We start from the raw sequence: 20,507 nt of genomic DNA on the forward strand, positions 1-20,507 counted from the left end.
TGCTAATCGTTTCACTCTTGTCAATTTAAGCTGTGAGCTCAGGTTCCAAGAGGATTTAAAAAGGATCAAATAAATACAATGGCGTTATCAGAAATATGGTGAAAAAATGAAACCAAAATCAGTCAAAATTATTCGGACCAGCAAATCTGAATAAATATCTTGGAGTATCTGCTCCACGGCTCGTGAAACTAACAATACGCAGCCAGGATAGCATTTTTCATATTAAACCGAAGCCTTGGGGCCGTGATCGACGTTCAAGGTTAGTGATAAATGTGGATCCACAGTTCCAGTACGAAACCAGGTAGATAAACAGATATTTGAAGTCAAATTCCGTAAGACGAGAGATGGGGAAAAACTTGTGAGAGTTTATTAACAACATGGCGACCAATTTTGTATCCGAGATCTTGGATGAAAGCCGTTATTTTCAAGTGGAAAGGTGGTCATCTGACGTACGAAATATGTATACAAACACCTTCCTCCTTCGGCATGCGGGATATAAAAAAATCCCTGTATGTCTTTTTAAGTTTCACATTGGAAATACCAAGAAAAGCGTGTATACAAAGCCGCAGGAACGTAAACTCTTTGTCGACTGGAGAAGATAGGAAACGTTAGAATTCTCGTCAGTTCGGAGGTAATGATTTGAAGTTTTCTGTAGTCAAAATTTTATCTACAGTAATGAACTACGGATATATATAGCAGTGAAATGTCAACGATGACAAGAAGAGAATAGAAGCTTTTCAAAAGTGGCGCTACAGAAGAATGCTGAAGATCAGATGCGTAGATAACGTAACTAATGAGGAGATACTGAATAAAACTGGGGAGAAAAGAAATCTGTGGCGCAACCTGACTAGAAGAAGGGATCACTTGACAGCACACATTGCGAGACATCAAGGGATGGCCAGTTGAGTACTGGAGGGAAGCGTACTGGGCAAAAATTGTAGAGGGAGACCAAGAGATGAATACAGTAAGCAGAGTCACAAGGATGTCGGTTGCAGTAATCATACGGAGATGAATAGGCTTGCACAGGGCAGAGTAGCAGTGGAGAGCTTGAAAGCTTCCTACTCGCCTTTAGTTGCCTTTTTATTAATTCAAGTACGTTTGGTTTGCGTAACTAACGTTCTTCAAGATCACTGCCAGACTGTGCTACAATCCTTTCTCTGCTATCGCTACCTTCCTCAATCCAGTACCGGGATAATGAAGTAAAAGAGTTCCCCTATAATTAATTATTTTGCAAATAAGATTCGCATTAGCACAACGGATACCTCTAGTGAAGGCTCCGGTAACCGAGTCTTCTAAACCATACCTCTCTGGCACGATACATATTTTTCATCTCATTAAATATTTGTACTACCTGGGTTATGCTCATTATAATGTTTACATTCACGCAAGGATAGTTAAAATAATGGAGATTGTGGTCCAAATGATCACACATAATGCGTGAGGTTTTTCTCTTTCGCAAAGTTATTTATTAGAGCTATAGTACACATGAAGCTACGGAAATGTATGTGTCAACTATGTCGTTGCGCTGATAGCGTTTACTACCTAACCACTGGTCTCCTAGATATGATATGGTCATGTTTAGTGGTGGGATCTATATTGCTATACCAGGAGACAATCAAATCTCTATCAAAACTGGATTTCGATGTGCAATTCAAGCACGAACATCTTGTCCCCCGTTAACCTACGTGACTGGCCGTGCAACGCTATTGAGAATTACATTTCTTGGTACGGGAAATCAAAATTCTGTTCACGCAAACGCAAAGTAATTGGGACGGGAAAAGTGGCAAGCAGACATGAACATTAACAGTATTAAAGGCACGTTATACATCCTACTGATTGGTTCACATGCGCACACGTTAATTCCTAGTCTTAATTTCAACAATAGCGTGTAACATCTTGCAGTTTTATGCGTTCATCACCAGTTTGGTTGGTGGCAGTCATTGTTATCAACTTTTCTCACCGTGTTGATGGCACGCTCTTGGACTGCATCAAACTCCATGCTATACTCACCCTCAGTGATCGACCTTAGGGTACATTAAATACAAAATTTCACACGATTCACATATGCTTACTGAAATTATGAGCCTGCCGGTCAGTTCTCTCGCTAGGACTTCCGATGAGGACAGAGTGGAGGCAATGGCCGACTATAGGCAAGTCTATTAAATAGCAAATTATTTCATACGCTGATATTTTTTTTAAATATTTCACACAGATCACTGGTTTTTAATAAATACCTGCACACGAGTTCTGTGTATCATCTAAGTTATTCGGGTTACGACCGTATTGTCTACGAATCTTCTTATGGTGGAGACCATCTCTGGCTCCGTGCTCACCCTCTGCAGTCCTGAAAACGAGTAACCAAAAGATGGACACCACACCCAACGATCGCTCTGCTTTCCCTGGAGATGTATAATAAAGGTACTCTGTCATGTCCCTTGCATCACGGAAGGTTCACAAAAATAATACGAAAGGAAATGTAATGACTGTTTCGTAACTAAGACAACAAAACTTAACGCCTTCGTGAAAAGGTAATGAGGTGGAATAACTGGTTACGTCTGAAGCTGCATGAGACAAGTGTTCAGACTGAAGACCGCAGCAGCGACAACCACTTATAGAGCAGTCATCGAAATATATAACCATGCAGATAATTTTAACACAAAAAGAAGAAGCCATGAAACTTAGTGATGTATGGGCAGTAGCTTTACAGAGTCCATAGACAAGTGACAATTGATAGTTATACGCTCCTGGAAATGGAAAAAAGAACACATTGACACCGATGTGTCAGACCCACCATACTTGCTCCGGACACTGCGAGAGGGCTGTACAAGCAATGATCACACGCACGGCACAGCGGACACACCAGGAACCGCGGTGTTGGCCGTCGAATGGCGCTAGCTGCGCAGCATTTGTGCACCGCCGCCGTCAGTGTCAGCCAGTTTGCCGTGGCATACGGAGCTCCATCGCAGTCTTTAACACTGGTAGCATGCCGCGACAGCGTGGACGTGAACCGTATGTGCAGTTGACGGACTTTGAGCGAGGGCGTATAGTGGGCATGCGGGAGGCCGGGTGGACGTACCGCCGAATTGCTCAACACGTGGGGCGTGAGGTCTCCACAGTACATCGATGTTGTCGCCAGTGGTCGGCGGAAGGTGCACGTGCCCGTCGACCTGGGACCGGACCGCAGCGACGCACAGATGCACGCCAAGACCGTAGGATCCTACGCAGTGCCGTAGGGGACCGCACCGCCACTTCCCAGAAAATTAGGGACACTGTTGCTCCTGGGGTATCGGCGAGGACCATTCGCAACCGTCTCCATGAAGCTGGGCTACGGTCCCGCACACCGTTAGGCCGTCTTCCGCTCACGCCCCAACATCGTGCAGCCCGCCTCCAGTGGTGTCGCGACAGGCGTGAATGGAGGGACGAATGGAGACGTGTCGTCTTCAGCGATGAGAGTCGCTTCTGCCTTGGTGCCAATGATGGTCGTATGCTTGTTTGGCGCCGTGCAGGTGAGCGCCAAAATCAGGACTGCATACGACCGAGGCACACAGGGCCAACACCCGGCATCATGGTGTGGGGAGCGATCTCCTACACTGGCCGTACACCACTGGTGATCGTCGAGGGGACACTGAATAGTGCACGGTACATCCAAACCGTCATCGAACCCATCGTTCTACCATTCCTAGACCGGCAAGGGAACTTGCTGTTCCAACAGGACAATGCACGTCCGCATGTATCCCGTGCCACCCAACGTGCTCTAGAAGGTGTAAGTCAACTACCCTGGCCAGCAAGATCTCCGGATCTGTCCCCCATTGAGCATGTTTGGGACTGGATGAAGCGTCGTCTCACGCGGTCTGCACGTCCAGCACGAACGCTGGTCCAACTGAGGCGCCAGGTGGAAATGGCATGGCAAGCCGTTCCACAGGACTACATCCAGCATCTCTACGATCGTCTCCATGGGAGAATAGCAGCCTGCATTGCTGCGAAAGGTGGATATACACTGTACTAGTGCCGACATTGTGCATGCTCTGTTGCCTGTGTCTATGTGCCTGTGGTTCTGTCAGTGTGATCATGTGATGTATCTGACCCCAGGAATGTGTCAATAAAGTTTCCCCTTCCTGGGACAATGAATTCACGGTGTTCTTATTTCAATTTCCAGGAGTGTATTTTATCTCTGTCTAGGATTATCTTTACCAGTCACGTGTAAACTTCTAACACGACCCTTTTTCACGGTGTTTATATCTCTCTGCCACTTCCACCCCGTTAGTCAACAAGACACAGAGGAAGAAATAGCACCTCCGAAGATTTGCAGCGCAGTTCTGGACGAAACGTTAGGAACGGAAAAGTTTCATGGACGATGACCACACAACCTAGAAGGCTCACCAACAGCAAAACCATCCGTTCGTGAAAGCCTTCATTGTACGATCAGAGAGACAATTCTTCTAGAAAGGAGGCTCAAAACGCATAATCCCAGCTTTTGACGTAACTGCCATCGTTTAATCTCTGAGGATATCTACCACAGACTGTAACGAAAAGTCAGGGAACAGACTAACACTGCGAACACGCAACCGGCTGCGGACGTTTTAATGAGAATAACATTTCACGTTTACGTAAAATAAGGAAAATATTTGGAAATTTGTGGTAAGATCTTATGTAACCAAACTACTTAGGTCATCGGTCCCTAAGCCTACACACCACTTAATCTATCTTAAACTAAGAACTATGGACAACACACACACCCATGCCCGGGGGAGGACTCGAACCTCCGACGGGGGGAGCCGCAAGGAAAATACTTCCGTTTTCCTTTGCATTTCTGAGAAAACCGTGCACTAGAATATTTTTAATGTTGTTAATCATTCCATCCTCCTACATGCAATGTCATGAAATATACCTGCAGCCAGAAGGAGATCATTGTTTGTAGATAGGTAGATGGCACCCCATATATGAAATGGTTACGCTAAATGGTAAGAACCAACATGTGTTAAGTTCACGTCCACAAAACGTACGTATTAGTTTGGTGCGGGCATCCGTATTTGTGAATGCAAACGCCAAAACGTGTATAGTGCAGTTGTACGAGTCTCGGATGTAGTCCTGTTATACTCTACCCCATGCCGTTTGCACAGATCCTACAGATTGTCGGTTTGAGGTGCAGTCCAGATGACACGCTCCATGGCAGGAAACACATTCTCGATCGGGGAAAGGCTGGGCCAAAGCAGAGTATCCGCAAATGTAAGGCACGCTCGAGAGGTAGCAATATGAGGATAAGAGTTGTCCTGTTGGAACAGGCCGTGGGCACAGGAGTTCGTGAACAGCAGAGCTATCGGTTGCAGGACGGCATCCATGTACTGTGCGGCTGTCACGAGGCCGTTAGAACCACTAACGGCGAACGGGGACCATAGGATAACGAGCTACACACCCTCACACCAGAGTGGTGGGACGTCTATGGCGCTCCGCACTGCGCCTCCAGACACGGACCTAGTGTTTGTCACACCTCCACCGTAGAAGCGAGACTCGTCCTCAAGACGACCCGGTACTAGTCTGCAAGGCCTCGTGTCCTAGTTGCTGACAGCAGGCGAGTCGGGCACAACACTGCGTGGGTGTGAGTGGCAGGCGTCGCCGATGTGCGGTTAGCCCCAGATCGTCCAGCCGCATGTCAATAGGCTGTCGGATGTGTTCTTGCGTGGCAAACAGTCCTCAGGCCTTCCCTGCTTGTGGTGCGTGTCGGATGTCCAGATGCTACACGTCGTTGATGTGTGACGTCCTGTATCCACTGCAGCCAACAAAGGGCAACAGTGGTGTCCATGCGAAAGGCGCGATGAGCACTACGATGATAGGAACAACCAGTCTTCCCCATCCCATTTCGACCGCGCCAAACTGAGCAATCTGCTGTAAAACGTGACGCCTGGGCACGGTGGGTATTTAGGTGGTGCTTTAGTGACAACACCTGCTATCGTACTGACGGACACGGACGTTTGGGATGCTCCTACATCAATCGGTGCGCACGACATCAATGGCCCCACCCGCACGCCTGGGCGGCCGACCAAACAAAACTAATTTAAAAAATGTTCAAATGTGTGTGAAATCTACTTCTACACAAATGGCCATTAGATTTGCTACACCAAGAAGAAATGCAGATGATAAACGGGTATTTATTGGACAAATATATTATATTTAAACTGACATGTGATAAAATTTTCACTCAATTTCGCTGCATAGATCCTGAGAAATCAGTACCCAGAACAACCACCTCAGGCCATAATAACGGCCTTGATACGCCTGGGCATTGAGTCAAACAGCGCTTGGATGGTGTGTACAGGTACAGCTGCCCATGCAGCTTCAACACGATACCACAGTTCATCAAGAGTAGTGACTGCCGTATTCTGACGAGCCAGTTGCTCGGCCACCATTGACCAGACGTTTTCAATTGGTGAGAGATCTGCAGAATGTGCGTTCGTGAATTATCCTGCTGAAATGAAGTGTTTCGCAGGGATCGAATGAAGGGTAGAGCCACGTGTCGTAACACATCGGAAATGTAACATCCACTGATAAAAGTGCCGTCAATGCGAACAAGGGGTGACCGAGACGCGTAACCAATGGCACCCCTTACCATCAAGCCAGGTGATACGCCAGTATGGCGATGACGAATATACGCTTCCAATGTGCGTTCACCGCGATGTCACCAAACACGGATGCGACCATCATGATGCTATAAACAGAATCTAGATTCATCCGAAAAATGACCTTCTGCCATTCGTGCACCCAGGTTCATCGTTGAGTATACCATCGCAGGCACTCCTGTCTGTGATGCAGCGTCAAGGGTAACCGCAGCCATGGTCTCCGAGCTGATAGGCCATGCTGCAGCACTCGTCGTCGACCTGTTCGTGCAGATGGTTGTTGTCTTGCAAACGTCCCCATCTGTTGTCTCAGGGATCGAGACGTGGCTGCACGATCCGTTACAGCCATGCGGATAAGATGCCTGTCATCTCGACTGCTAGCGATACGAGGCCGTTGGGATCCAGCACGGCGTTCCGTATTACCCTCCTGAACCCACCGCTTCCATGTTCTGCTAACAGTCATTGGATCTCGACCAACGCGAGCAGCAATGTCGCGATACGATAAACCGTAATCGCGATAGGCTACAATCCGACCTTTATCAAAGTCGGAAACGTGATGGTACGCATTTCTCCTCCTTATCCGAGGCATCACAACAACGGTTCACCAGGCATCGCCCGTCAACTGCTGTTTGTGTGTGAGTAATCGGTTGGAATCTTTCCTTATGTCAGCACGTTGTAGGTGTCGCCACCGGCGGAAACCTTGTGTGAATGCTCTGAAAAGCAATCATATGCATATCACAGCATCTTCCTGTCGGTGAAATTTCGCGTCTGTAGCACGTCATCTTCGTGGTGTAGCAATTTTAATGCCCAGTAGTGTACATCTACATCCATACTCCCCAAACCACCTGACGGTGTGTGGCGGAGGGTACCCTGAGTACCTCTATCGGTTCTCCCTTCTATTCCAGTCTCGTATTATTCGTGGAAAGAAAGATTGTCGGTATGCTTCTGTGTGGGCTCTAATCTCTCTGATTGTATCCTCATGATCTCTTAGCGAGATATACGTAGGAGGGAGCAATATACTGCTTGACTCCTCGGTGAAAGTATGTTCTCGAAACTTCAACAAAAGCCCGTACCGAGCTACTGAGCGTCTCTCCTGCAGAGTCTTCCACTGGAGTTTATCTATCATCTCCGTAACCCTTTCGCGATTACTAAATGATCCTGTAACGAAGCGCGCTGCTCTCCTTTGGATCTCTATCAACCCTATCTGGTACGGATCCCACACCGATGAGCACTATTCAAGCAGTGGGCGAACAAGTGTACTGTAACCTACTTCCTTTGTTTTCGGATTGCATTTCCTTAGGATTCTTCTAATGAATCTCAGTCTGGCATCTGCTTTACCGATGATTAATTTTATATGGTAATTCCATTTAAATCACTCCTAAGGCCTACTCCCAGGTAATTTATGGAATTAACTGCTTCCAGTTGCTGGCCTGCTATGTTGTAGCTAAATGATAAAGGATCCTTTCTTTCTATGTATTCGGAGCACATTACACTTTTCACCTACAGTCTGTTAAGTAAGATCGTGGTCGTGTTAGTCGGTACAAAAATGTATTTGACTACAAACGAAAACACATGCATACATCATATATGAAGAAAAGAAAAATGACGTTACAATTAATAGTACGTCCAGTCACCCGAGGCATAGATAATAGCTTTGTATCTCCGAGGCAAGACTGAAAACAAGTTTTCCGCGTATTCACGAGGAAGATACCTCCAAATGTGTCGAATTTGCTTTTCAAAGTGAATCTTCCTTGCGTTTGTCGCACTGTTAAGAATGAATTTCCCGAAGAGAGTTTAATACTCACTTTTTCCACTTCTGCAGTCACTTTACCGATTGAGTGACGTTCTTCAAAGTCATCCACGTTTATAAATAACTTATAGCATGTTATCCACTTTTGTACAAATGAATTTGACTTCCCCATATATTTAGAAACCGCAGCACGACTCATTTTCGGACCTTTGTGGTGTCCACAGAGGAAAACAGCCTCAAAACGCGACGGGTAAACTGCACACATGTCTCATCTTCCGTATATCAGTCAAGAAATCAAATTAAATTAATGAGTTATGGAGATTGCGTGAAGGAGGAAGGTTCCCTCTATTGGGCTGTGAAAGAATTACAGTGATATCTTTCACCATCTATTTGTAATGCCGGCGGCGCCCTTACTTAACAGACTGTACATGAAACAATAATATAACCAGTGTGAGATTTTGAGACACTAAGAGACTGTAAAAATAGATGCAGTTCAATTGCTAAAATAAAACAGAGAACGCATAAACATTTTAGTAAGAGAACATGTATCTGATACAAGGACAGCAATGTGTATTAGAATAAAATTTTTGGAATGCCCTGAGTAGCTTTGATTTTATATCATTGTTGTCTCCATCTCAGTACTAATACAGTGGTGCAGTTATACCCTTAAAGGAACGGTTGCTGCCTGATGTGTAACACATTTAACGTGCATAACGTATATAAAACTGAGCGGCGACCTTCAACAGCTCACCGATCTGCGCAGTACGACAACACTGACGGAAGCCTGGTGACGTCACGAGCTATGCAGGCCGGCGGGTGTGGCCCGGATAGCGCACGTCCAAATTACGTGAATGCATAACGCGGCTCATTAACTTAATGCGAGCTGTCAGGGCGTGACGAGACTGCAAACATCCGCCACATTTTTGTACCACAAACTAAAACCATCACCAGCTAATAATGAAGGGCAAAGTGTCACGCAAGAAGTGGGCACATTTAAAAATGTACCGAGACGGAATAGATTTATAAAAGTAATGAGTGTAGCATATTTGAGGGCGTATTAACTACGAGAATGCTTTGTGCTAATTGGGTGGTATATTTACTGAATATTGACAGAAAAGCAAAGGTAAAATAAATTTACCGGCAATATTCTGAAAATGTAAAAAGGATTCAAAGTTAGTTTCATTGCCCATTTTGCTACTCAAAGCACTGCCAGACGTGTGAGATAGAGCAGGGCTTCCCAACCTTTTCAGTTGGTGGACCCCTTCTTCAGTCGAAAATCCATGGCGGACCCTTAGTCAGTCAAGAGCACAGTAACTTTAAATTTCAGAGCGAAACCCATGGGAACTGAAAGCTTTTTAATGCAAGTTCCATGTTCCCAATGACCCCCCTACCCCCCCCCCCCCCGCCCACCCTGTAGTATCAGTAGTCTTTGGTTTAGACATGAATGAAAACAACTTGAAGGTCAAAAATCGACTTATGAAATAGGTGGTGCACTGGCAAAGCAATTTTAACATTTAATGATGCCTGGGGCCGCACACATGTCAGCGAGCGCTGTGATTGGCCGACAAAGCTCGCTCCGCGCATGCGTAAAAGCTTTCAGCGCATCTACGGCCGTGATCCGGCGCACAAACGACCCCAGTATTGTTGCGAAACAGTCGATCAGAGAAATCGCATTCTCCGGCACTAAACTGTATATGCGTTCTCACTTAGGAACCGCAAAGGCTGCTTGGGAATACGACCTGAAGAAAAAGTACACATGGTTTTCACATTAAAAAAATAGTGATGAATTTGATTTTCACATTTTTATTCAGTAATTTTACTCATTATTTTACACGATTTGGTGAAGGGTGGCTGCGGATCCCCTAGAAAGAGTCGGCGGACCCCTAAGGGGTCCGCGAACCACACGTTGGGAAGCCCTGAGATAGCGTATTAAGTTCGAACGGTACTGCCTCGACCAACAACAATATTTTTAATCTACAAAACCCAGATACTTTTACGTCACGAAACGTTCTGTTTCTCCTTTGTGAATGCCATTGTGTAAATTTATTTTTGAAAATCTGCGGTTGTTACAGGTATGCTACACATTAAACACAATATTATAATACACGTACCATTAACTGGAACCAGCTGAGCGTTATAGTACGACTCTACACATGCCGTACCTAACAGAATAATGTCTACACATGAGCAAATAAGTCATTCTATGCTAAATGAGCATTGAGTTTTTTTGTCATGATAGATTTTTTAGTCATTTGTAGGATATTTTGCAACATCTCAACATATAATCATGTAACAGACTGCAACAACCTAATCCCAATCCCTACATTTACGCGGAGATATCCTGATCGACCGGCTGACCGACTCATCATCGATCAGCCCAAATGCTAAGGGTAGGAACTTGAAATTTCTAGAGGGTCTTGATCTCGTACTGTACTAATCGTTTAATAAGGATGTGAAATAGGGGATGAAATGTTTTTGGAGATATGTCGCTGTTACGTCAATTTTGAAACAGGAACTACAGCAAATGATGTTTGGTTTCTTGGTCAGAAATGAAAGAATACATGTTTCATCATTTCTGGAAATTCAACCCCTGATGGGATGAAAAAGTGGGTGAAGGTATTTTTTAACGAATAATTGTTAAAAAATTACTAATGCGTTTTTAAATGTGCATCTATAAAAACTGGTACCTGATTTCTCGATTGACAAAAAAATATTTGTTTTCAGTGTTTTCGGAAATTCCACACCTAAGGTGGTGAAATAGGGCCTCAGTGATTCACTGACATTATCAACCAGCCCAAACCGCTAAGGATAGAGACTTTATCTTATACAGAAGGCACCCTTTAAGAAGAAATTTTTCGAAATTCATCCCTAAGGTGGTGAAATAGGGAATGAAAGACTTTGAAAACATACCGATATTATGGCTGTTTTCAAACTAGAACTACGAAAGTTGGTATTAGGTTTTACGCAGTTTGCACAGTGTTTATAGATTTACACATGAGTGACGAGCGTAACAACATACGGTTCGATTAAAGAATTATTTTTGTGTAGCACATGTTGGTATCTAATGATGAAATTTTCAACGTTTCTTATACGTTGCTGCAATAGGTCGCTTAAAAGCAACAGATCCATTGCTGTTAAAAGATTTGTTTTCGAAGTATTTCAGGTTTAACCCACTCTCAAAACATCTGCTAAACTAAATATGATACTCATGAGAACGTACACTAAACACCAAGGATGAAAACATTGGAAGCTGTTTAAAAGAAAAGAAAAATTTCAGAACTGAATCATCATACCAAACAAAATGCCTTTGTAGGTAGTTTAGCTTCATATCCGTTCACTCTCAAATCGGTTCTCATCTAAATTTTATCAGGGTTCCTATGTTTATAAAGAGTTCTGCACACGCAGCCAAACTTCCAGATTGTATGTTCCTATCATCATCCATTTTGCTGGTCGGGAATCGATACACGGTCACAGTACTGGTGTCCAACACTGCAGGTAGGATCGAAGCGATGACCTTTCGGTGAAGACCACTCCTATTTGCATTAAAATGCGCTATTGCTCTTCCAGAAAGTGTGTTGAATAACATTCACCTAACGACTGTACTTCGTTCAGCTGTTACAGCTAGACACGCAGGCACAGACGGTAGGAATAATGAGTTACGGGGAATTAAGGGTGGTTGGACGTCAAACGGGCCGACTTAGAGCAGGAGAGGCACCACAGGACATTTTAAATTCCACTGTTTATACTTTTACAAATAAATTCATAAAACTCTGTCAGCATGACCAGGAATGATTCAGGATTTACACTCATAGCAGTGGAAGTTCAAAAACATAAAAAAATTATTGTTTTTACATGGAAAACTTCATCATTTTTTAACTTACTATTTTATATAATTACTGATATAATTTAAAAATTTAAGATGGTCTCAAAAATCTGCTAATTAAGAGGTATAACCTTACGCTAAACATTTATCACAGTAAGTCAAACTAGAAACAATATCTATGTCTTCCGGTACAGTAGCCCACAGTGCACAAATTATCCACACTATATTCATCCAAAATTTGAGAGTGAGAGCACCTAGCGACTTTCAACAACTTTAGATTTATTTAAAACCTATAGCAAATTTTCCCGCTGACGCCCCACACAAAATAATAAAAGACAAAAAAGTTTATCGCCTACTACGTTTCTACTATTTATCCAGTGTAACTTTAGCATCAGGTATGGCTTTCCAATTTATTACTTCTTCATTACTAACCCTATTCGCAACACGTTTTGGAGACAGCATCCGCATACGCCACTGAATGTACCTGCAAAATTAAGTAATTGCACGACACATAGTGAAAAGTGGCAGTCAATCCATCTTGACGAAAAATTTTGAGGAAAGGAACTAGACGTTGTTTCTCCTATCTTCTGATTGGACAAGACAGCTAGAACCACTGAAAAATTCGTCTTGTCGATTGCTGAGTTCGCCCCTTCACGTTTCTGTCTGTCTCTTTTCACGGACGTGGGGCGGGTTGGACTTCGTGCAGGGTCAGTATGTTTTTGTTCTGGGATCTGTTGAATATGAGGCGCCGCTTCTGTACACACACAGAAGGTGATTTTGGATGGGAGTTTGTTCGGTTTTTCATGTTAGGAACTCGCTGTAATTTTTAAAGTCGTTTGTCACAAAAATAATGGGGTTCACGTGAGTGATTAGTATGTTATTGTTTAACTACATACTGACGGAGCCAACATTGCTCTTCATGCAGTCACGTTTCACCTCAGCCATCGTAACACCGATTCAGTTTCGTCCTTCTTTTCGCTGTGAGTTACAAGCCAATTTTGAGGACACAGCATTTACTAGAAAGTGGTGGATTCTGTGTTTGGTTTTTTTTTTTAATGTTTGAATTTGTATGTGTGAGCACATGAGTGCCTATGTTGCTTCCCTTAATTAAACTAATCCTCCCTGAATAATTATGATTAATATAATGACAAATAGCTTCCCCTTAACGAATCATAGTGTTAGGATTTGTATTTTAGAGAAGCACGCTCTATAATGTGAATAAGAATCAATATAGAATCAGCTTAGATCGTTGGACGTTTCCCTAATGTGAATACCAGCGCGCCATTCCACCTCCTCTGGCAAGTAATCTGATTTACCATGTAAGAGAGAGATACTAGGAAGTATTTCGTGAAGTTGTTTCGCTGTTCAGTCGATGTGAAGCGTCGGAGTTAGATTTCATTGCACTGTTTTTTGTGATAGAACATAGCACCAACTTCAGTTAATGTGTATGTGATTTCAGACGGGTTGGCTTTCAGAGGAAGTTGGAGTATGATAAACACCATGTTAAGCAGAAAACACTCGACTACGAAAAAGTCTGTTATATGGCAGAAGTATGTCTCATCGAAAATGTGGCTACCAAATATTTAGACGGTACCAATATTTAATAAACAGTGGGTGGCTTTAAATAAATCTCAGTAGGTCAGGAGATTTTTTTATTTTGAGTCATTGGGCTTCTGTCTAGTTTAATGCGGCTCGCCAAGCATCGAAGTCCTCTTCTGTGCCAACCTTGTCGCCCCAGAGTAGCACTTGCTCTACAGTTTGTATCCTCTACAGCTCCCCCAGTACCATGAAACATATTCCCTGACGTCTTAACAGATGTCATACATTCCTTTCATCGACGATTCGGCGGAGAACCTCTTCATTCGTTACCTTATCACTCCACAAAATTTTCGACAGTCTTCTGTTGCACCACATCTCAAATGCTTCGATTCTCATCTCTTCTGGTTTTCACACAGTCCATTTTTCACTAGCATATAGTGCTGTGCTCCAACCGTACGTTGTCAGAAATTTCTTCCTCGAATCTAGACCTATGCTTCACACGAGTACACTTCTCTTGGCCGGGTATGCCGTTTTTGATAGTGCTAGTCTGCTTTTTATATCCTCCTTCCGTAGTACGTCATGAGATTTTTTGAGGCCTAGGTATGAGAATTCCTTAAATTCAGCTACCAGTCCTGATATTAAGTTTCTCGCTGTTCTCATTTCTGTTACTCCTCATTACTTTCATCTTTTTTTTTATTTACTGTCAATCCATATTCTGTACTCACTAGACCGTTCATTCCATTCAACAGGTTCTGCAACTCTTCTTCACTTTCAGTGAGGATAGCAGCATCATCACCTCATCTTATCATTGATATCCTTCCACTGCGAATTTTAATCTCACTCTTGAACTTATCTTTTACAAGGCTTACCCACAAAGTAACGCACCGCATTTTTTCTCTCAGCCGAAAGCAATGCTACGAATACGAAACGTTACTTGTGTATTACACTCATGCTCACAAATAAAGGACAACTGCAGAATGTGATAAGTTGAGAAAACTGTCCCGAAACACATGTGCTACAAAACGCCACTGTTTCCTGCCCATGTACCCCGACATCAATATGGGATATGATCACCATGCACACGTACACAGGCCGCACAACGGGTTGACATACTCTGGATCAGGTGGTCCAGCAGCTGCTGGAATATAGCCTCCCATTCTTGCATCAGTGCCTGTCGGAACTCCTGAAGCGTCATAAGGGTTTGAAGACGTGCAGCGATACGTCGACTGAGAGCATCCCAGACTTGCTCGATGGGGTTTAGGTCTGGATAATAGGCAGACCACTCCATTAGCCTGATATCTTCTGTTTCAAGGTACTCCTCCACGATGGTAGCTCGGTGGGGCCCTGTGTTATCATCCATCAGGAGAAAGGTGGGATCCACTGCACCCCTGAAAAGGCGGACATACAGGTGCAAAATGACGTCCCGATACACCTGACCTGTTACAGTTCCTCTGTCAAAGACATGCAGGGGTGTATCTGCACCAATCACAATTCCACCCCGCATCATCTAACCACGACGTCCATACAGGTCCCTTCAAGGATATTAAGGGGTTGGTATCTGGTTCCTGGTTCACGCCAGAGGAAAACCCGGCGAGAATCACTGTTCCGACTATACCTGGACTCATCCGTGAACATAACCTGGGACCACTGTTCCAATGACCATGTACTGTGTTCTTGACACCAGGCTTTACGGGTTCTCCTGTGAGCAGGGTCAGTGGAATGCATCTTGCAGGTCTCTCGGCGAATAAACTTCGAAAACTCTTCAGTCTTCTGTAGACTGTGTGTCTGGAGACAACTGTTCCAGTGACTGCGGTAAGGTCCAGAGCAAGGCTACCTGCAGTATTCCGTGGCCGTCTGTCCGCAGCTCGTGGTCGTGCGGTAGCGTTCTCGCTTCCCGCGCCCGGGTTCCGGGTTCGATTCCCGGCGGGGTCAGCGATTTTCTCTGCCTCGTGATGACTGTGTGTTGTTTGATGTCCTTAGGTTAGGTTTAAGTAGTTCTAAGTTCTAGGGTACTGATGACCATAGATGTTGAGTCCCATAGTGCTCAGAGCCATTTGAATCATTTTGAACAGTGGCCGTCTGCGGGCACTGATGGTGAGATATCGGTCTTCTTGTGGTGTTGTACACTGTGGACGTCCCGTACTGTAGCGCCTGGACAGGTTTCCTGTCTGCTGGAATCGTGCCATAATCTCGAGATCACACTTTGTGGCACACGGAGGGCCGTGCTATGACCTGCTGTGTTTGACCAGTCGCCCTAGTGTTCTACCCGTCATAACGTCATCAATATGTGTTCTTTGAGCCATTTTCAACACACAGTCGCCATTAGCATGTCTGAAAACGTCTGCACACTTACTCGCTGCACCGAACTCTGACGTGCACCAACACACCTCTGCGTATATGGACTGGTGTCAGTGCCACCGGGCGACGACCACACGTCAAGTGCACCGCATGACCATACCCAGAGGTAATTTAAACCCGCAAACCGCCCACCAGAGCGTTGTTTCACGATGTATCAGCATTATCCTTCATTTATGAGCATGAGTGTATTTGAAGTGTCCGGAGTGAGCGCGCCAAGTTTCCGTCACTTCCGACAGATAGCGTAGCTGTGGGACAATTTCAAAATGGTATGTTCACGTGATATACGTTATAAGAAACGTGCCTTCATGGAAAGAAATTGTGAGGAATATTCACAAACGCTTGTGCAAAGTCTATGGAGCATCGGCTGTCGAGAGAAGTATAGTCACTGGACATGGAGGGCGAGGTCATCAGAAGGTTGTTCGGCGGAGCTCCACGATTTGCAGCGGTCAGGGAGACCATCCACGGTGGCCACACCTGACAGGCCTGACCTCGGTTTTCCACTTGTTTAGGCCATTAAAGAATGCCTTTAGTGGAAGACATTTTGGGGACGATGAGGAGGTGATTCACACAGTGAAGCACTGGATGCCTCACCAGGACAAATACTGGTACCGGCAGGGTATAGACGACCTTGTTTCGCGCTGGAGGAAGGCCATAGAACGGGATGGAGATTACGTGCAAAAACTGGGTGTGTAGATGAAACAGCGAATCTGTCGCGTGGGCCTCTACCACCACGGCACAGCGCGTCCCAGGTTGCGGATAGGGGATACGGCCTTCAGATATGAAGGACAGCTGCGAATACAAAAAATAAGCAGGCGCGGACAGCCGGTGGGGAGCAGGCGATGGCGTGATGAACCATCCCTGTTTCTTCTTCTCTTACTATCAAATCTACTCATCAAGAATCAGCAACATTAATACATTAATAGGCATGGGTCCCTTTGAAGTAAAATATTCCGGAGGTAAACTAGGTTCCCATTCGGATCTCCGGGCGGAACCTACTTCGAAGAGATTCAGGACGAAAGGAACTTTCAGGTTGGGAACATGGAACGTTAAAAGTTTGAACAGGCCAGGAAGATTCCAGACACTATTAGACGAATTAGATAGATACTATCTAGACATTACAGCTATTCAAGAAACTCGGTGACAGGGGGAGGGTAGCATAAAGAGGGGTAACTATACATTTTTCTATGGAGGTGCGGAAGCTCACAGTTTCGGAACAGGTTTCGCAGTACAGAGAAAAGTGCTTCACACAATCAGATATATAAGGTTCATTAGTGACCGACTATCAGTTATAGTGTTGTCTGGCAAGTGGAATGGACCAGTACACGCACCAACTGAGGACACTGAAGATGTTGTTAAAGAACTAGATCAACTGTGGAATGAGTTCTCCTCGTTTGATACAAAATTAATCATAGGTGATTTTAATGCGAAGATAGGGAAGGAGGAAGCATTCCGGCCTACAATCGGGAAAGAAAGTTTGCATAACATTTCGAATGATAATGGCACAAGGGTAGTCAATTTTGCTGTTTCAAAAGACATGATTGTTGAGAGCACATATTTCAAAAGGAAGGACATTCATAAAACAACTTGGGTCTCGCCGGATGGACACACCCGAATCCAAATCGATCATGTTCTTGTAGATCTGAGATGGCACACTAGGACTTTCAGGGGAGCAGACTGCGATTCTGATCATTTTCTTGTAGTTGCCAAAGTTCACCAACGGCTATCTACAGCAACATCAAGGTGTCACAATGCAGAACTTGTTAGGTTCGACACTGGCAAGCTAAGTGATGAAAACTTTAGAAGAAGGTACATGATAGAAATTTCAAAGAGGTTTGATGCTCTCAGGACACACGAAGATCAAGAAGAGGATGTAAATAAACAGTGGATCACTGTGAGGAATAATATCAAAGAGGCAGCGAAGGCCACAATAGGTACAATTAAGAAGAACAGGAGGAAACAGTGGTTTGATGAGGAATGCAAGAAATTGGTAGAGGAAAGGAGAAGAGCGCGATTAGTTTGGGATAGAATGGGAGACAGAAAGCAAGAGGAGTTCTTGAACTTGAGAAGGGAAGTTGATCGTAGGCTACGGGCAAAGGAGAGGGATTATTTGGACAATCAAATTACATAAATGGAAACAAACAGTAAAAAAAAAAATTAGGGAACTTTACCAAGACATAAATGGATATAGGAAGGGCTTCAAGGCTAAGACAAATGCACTTCGAGGGGATGCTGGGGGAATACTGACAGACCCCAGTGCTATATTAAGTAAATGGAGGGCGTATTTTGAGCATCTATTAAATGTACACCAGGAAGCAGGAAATGAGCAGGCGTAGGAAATACATACAGCAGAACCCCAGATACATGAGCCAACGTTAAAGGAAGTAAGAGATGCAATCAACAAATTGAAAAACGGTAAAGCACCAGGATCAGATTGCATAACTGCAGAATTAGTTACAAATTGGGGACAGAAATTGGTGGAAATAGTTCAAAAAGTGATAACTAAAGTATGGAAGTCAGAGATGATACCTGAAGAGTGGCAGGAGTCGATTCTGATCCCAATTTTTAAGAACGGTGACAAAATGGATTGTAGTAATTCTAGAGGGATATCGCTGTCACCAGTATGTTCCAAAATGTTCTCGAATATTCTGCTAAGCAGGCTTACACCATATGCAGATGAAATTGTGGGGGATTACCAAGCCAGCTTTCGGAGGAACAGATCAACTATAGACCAAATATTCACCCTGCGTCAAATTTTGGAAAAGAAATGGGAATACAATAAACCAGTTCATGATGTTTTCATAGATTTTAAAAAAGCATATGGTTCAGTATTGCAGTCAAAATTGTACAGAATTCTTTTGGAACTTGGAATACCAAAGAAGTATGTTGGCGTGGGGAAATTGGAGTCAGAAGAATTTGTAATAAAGAACGGACTTAAGCAGGGAGATGCCCTGTCTCCGCTACTTTTTAATTTAGTCCTAGAATATATTGTACAAATGGCAGCAGATAATTCAGAGGGTGTGGAGTTAAATGGAAATATTAAGATATTAGGGTATGCAGATGATCTAAACATCATTAGCGATATGAAAGAATCTGTAACACCAAATGCGAATGCGTCAATCAAGGTTAGTGAAGATGTAGGTCTAAGGAGAAGTGAAGACAAAACTAAATACCTGGTTACTACTAGAATGCCAACAGCAGTAGATCAGGAAATGTTAAGAGTTGGAGACATGCAGTTTCAAAAAGTGAACACATTTAAGTATCTAGGCGTGGACATTACTTCGACAAATGAGATTGAATCCGAACTGAAGAAGAGATTACGGGCGGGAAATGCGTGCTACTTCTCACTGAATAGAGTACTTTCATCACGGATATTGTCTAGGAATTTAAAGATTAGAATATACAAAACTATTATTCTGCCAGTTATGCTGTATGCGTGTGAGACTTGGTCTCTCACTGTGCAAAATGAAAAGCCGTTTCGAGTATTTGAAAACAAAATTTTGAGTAAAATTTCGGAGCAAAAAGGGATGACATTAGCGGAGAGTGGCGAAAACTGCATAACGAAGAGGTTCACGAACTCTATTCAAGCCCTGACATAATCAGTATTATTAAATCAGGTAGGCTGCGATGGGCGGGTCACGTAGCTGGAATGGTTGAGGGCAGGGCAGCGCGCAGAGTACTGGTAGGGCACCTAGAGGGAAAATGTCCCGTGGGGAGACCGAGGCGGAGATGGGAGGACAATGAGAAGGCTGATTTGAGGAGCCTAGGTATTGAAAGGGAATGGAAGGAAATAGCCCAGGACAGGGACAGATGGCGAAAATACGTTGCTGCGGTAATGGACTCTCGAGTCCGGTATGACCAGTGAGTAAGTAAGTAAGTAAGTAGATAAAACAGCATTCTTTCGTGCATCTAGTTCTCATTATGTTGAATAAAGAACTTCTGAAGGAAAGAAATGCGGTGCATTACTTTCTGGTCAACCCTGGTATTTCCGTCATTGCTTCTTCGATGTGCAGACTGAATAGCAGGGACGACAGACTACATCCTTGTCTTACACCCCTTTTACCTGATATGACGTCATAAATTGGGATGTGTGAAAATCTTACCAAAAAAAAAAAGAAAAACAAAAACCCTCCGCCATTCCTTCTCATCCAGTGAATAGTACGGAACTAACTGAAGCCACATAATTAAGGCTTTTGGAGCTTCCTACCTGAAGGTTTTATATGCTCGACGTTAAACAGTAGACACATTGACTCATTTGTAAAGTAATCAGACGTTTAAAGTTAGTTTATACATGAAAGTTCCATTGTATGAAGAATTGGGATGGGGCTGTTCTGTCCGTTTAGTCTGCCTCGTTCTCCACGCGTGTGGCCAGCCTGGGCACAGTGATTTCGGCGGCCGCGTGAGACGGCCGGTGCAGCACAGTGGAGGG

Source organism: Schistocerca nitens, chromosome 4 (assembly GCF_023898315.1).
Source record: "Schistocerca nitens isolate TAMUIC-IGC-003100 chromosome 4, iqSchNite1.1, whole genome shotgun sequence".
Lineage (NCBI taxonomy): Eukaryota > Metazoa > Arthropoda > Insecta > Orthoptera > Acrididae > Schistocerca > Schistocerca nitens.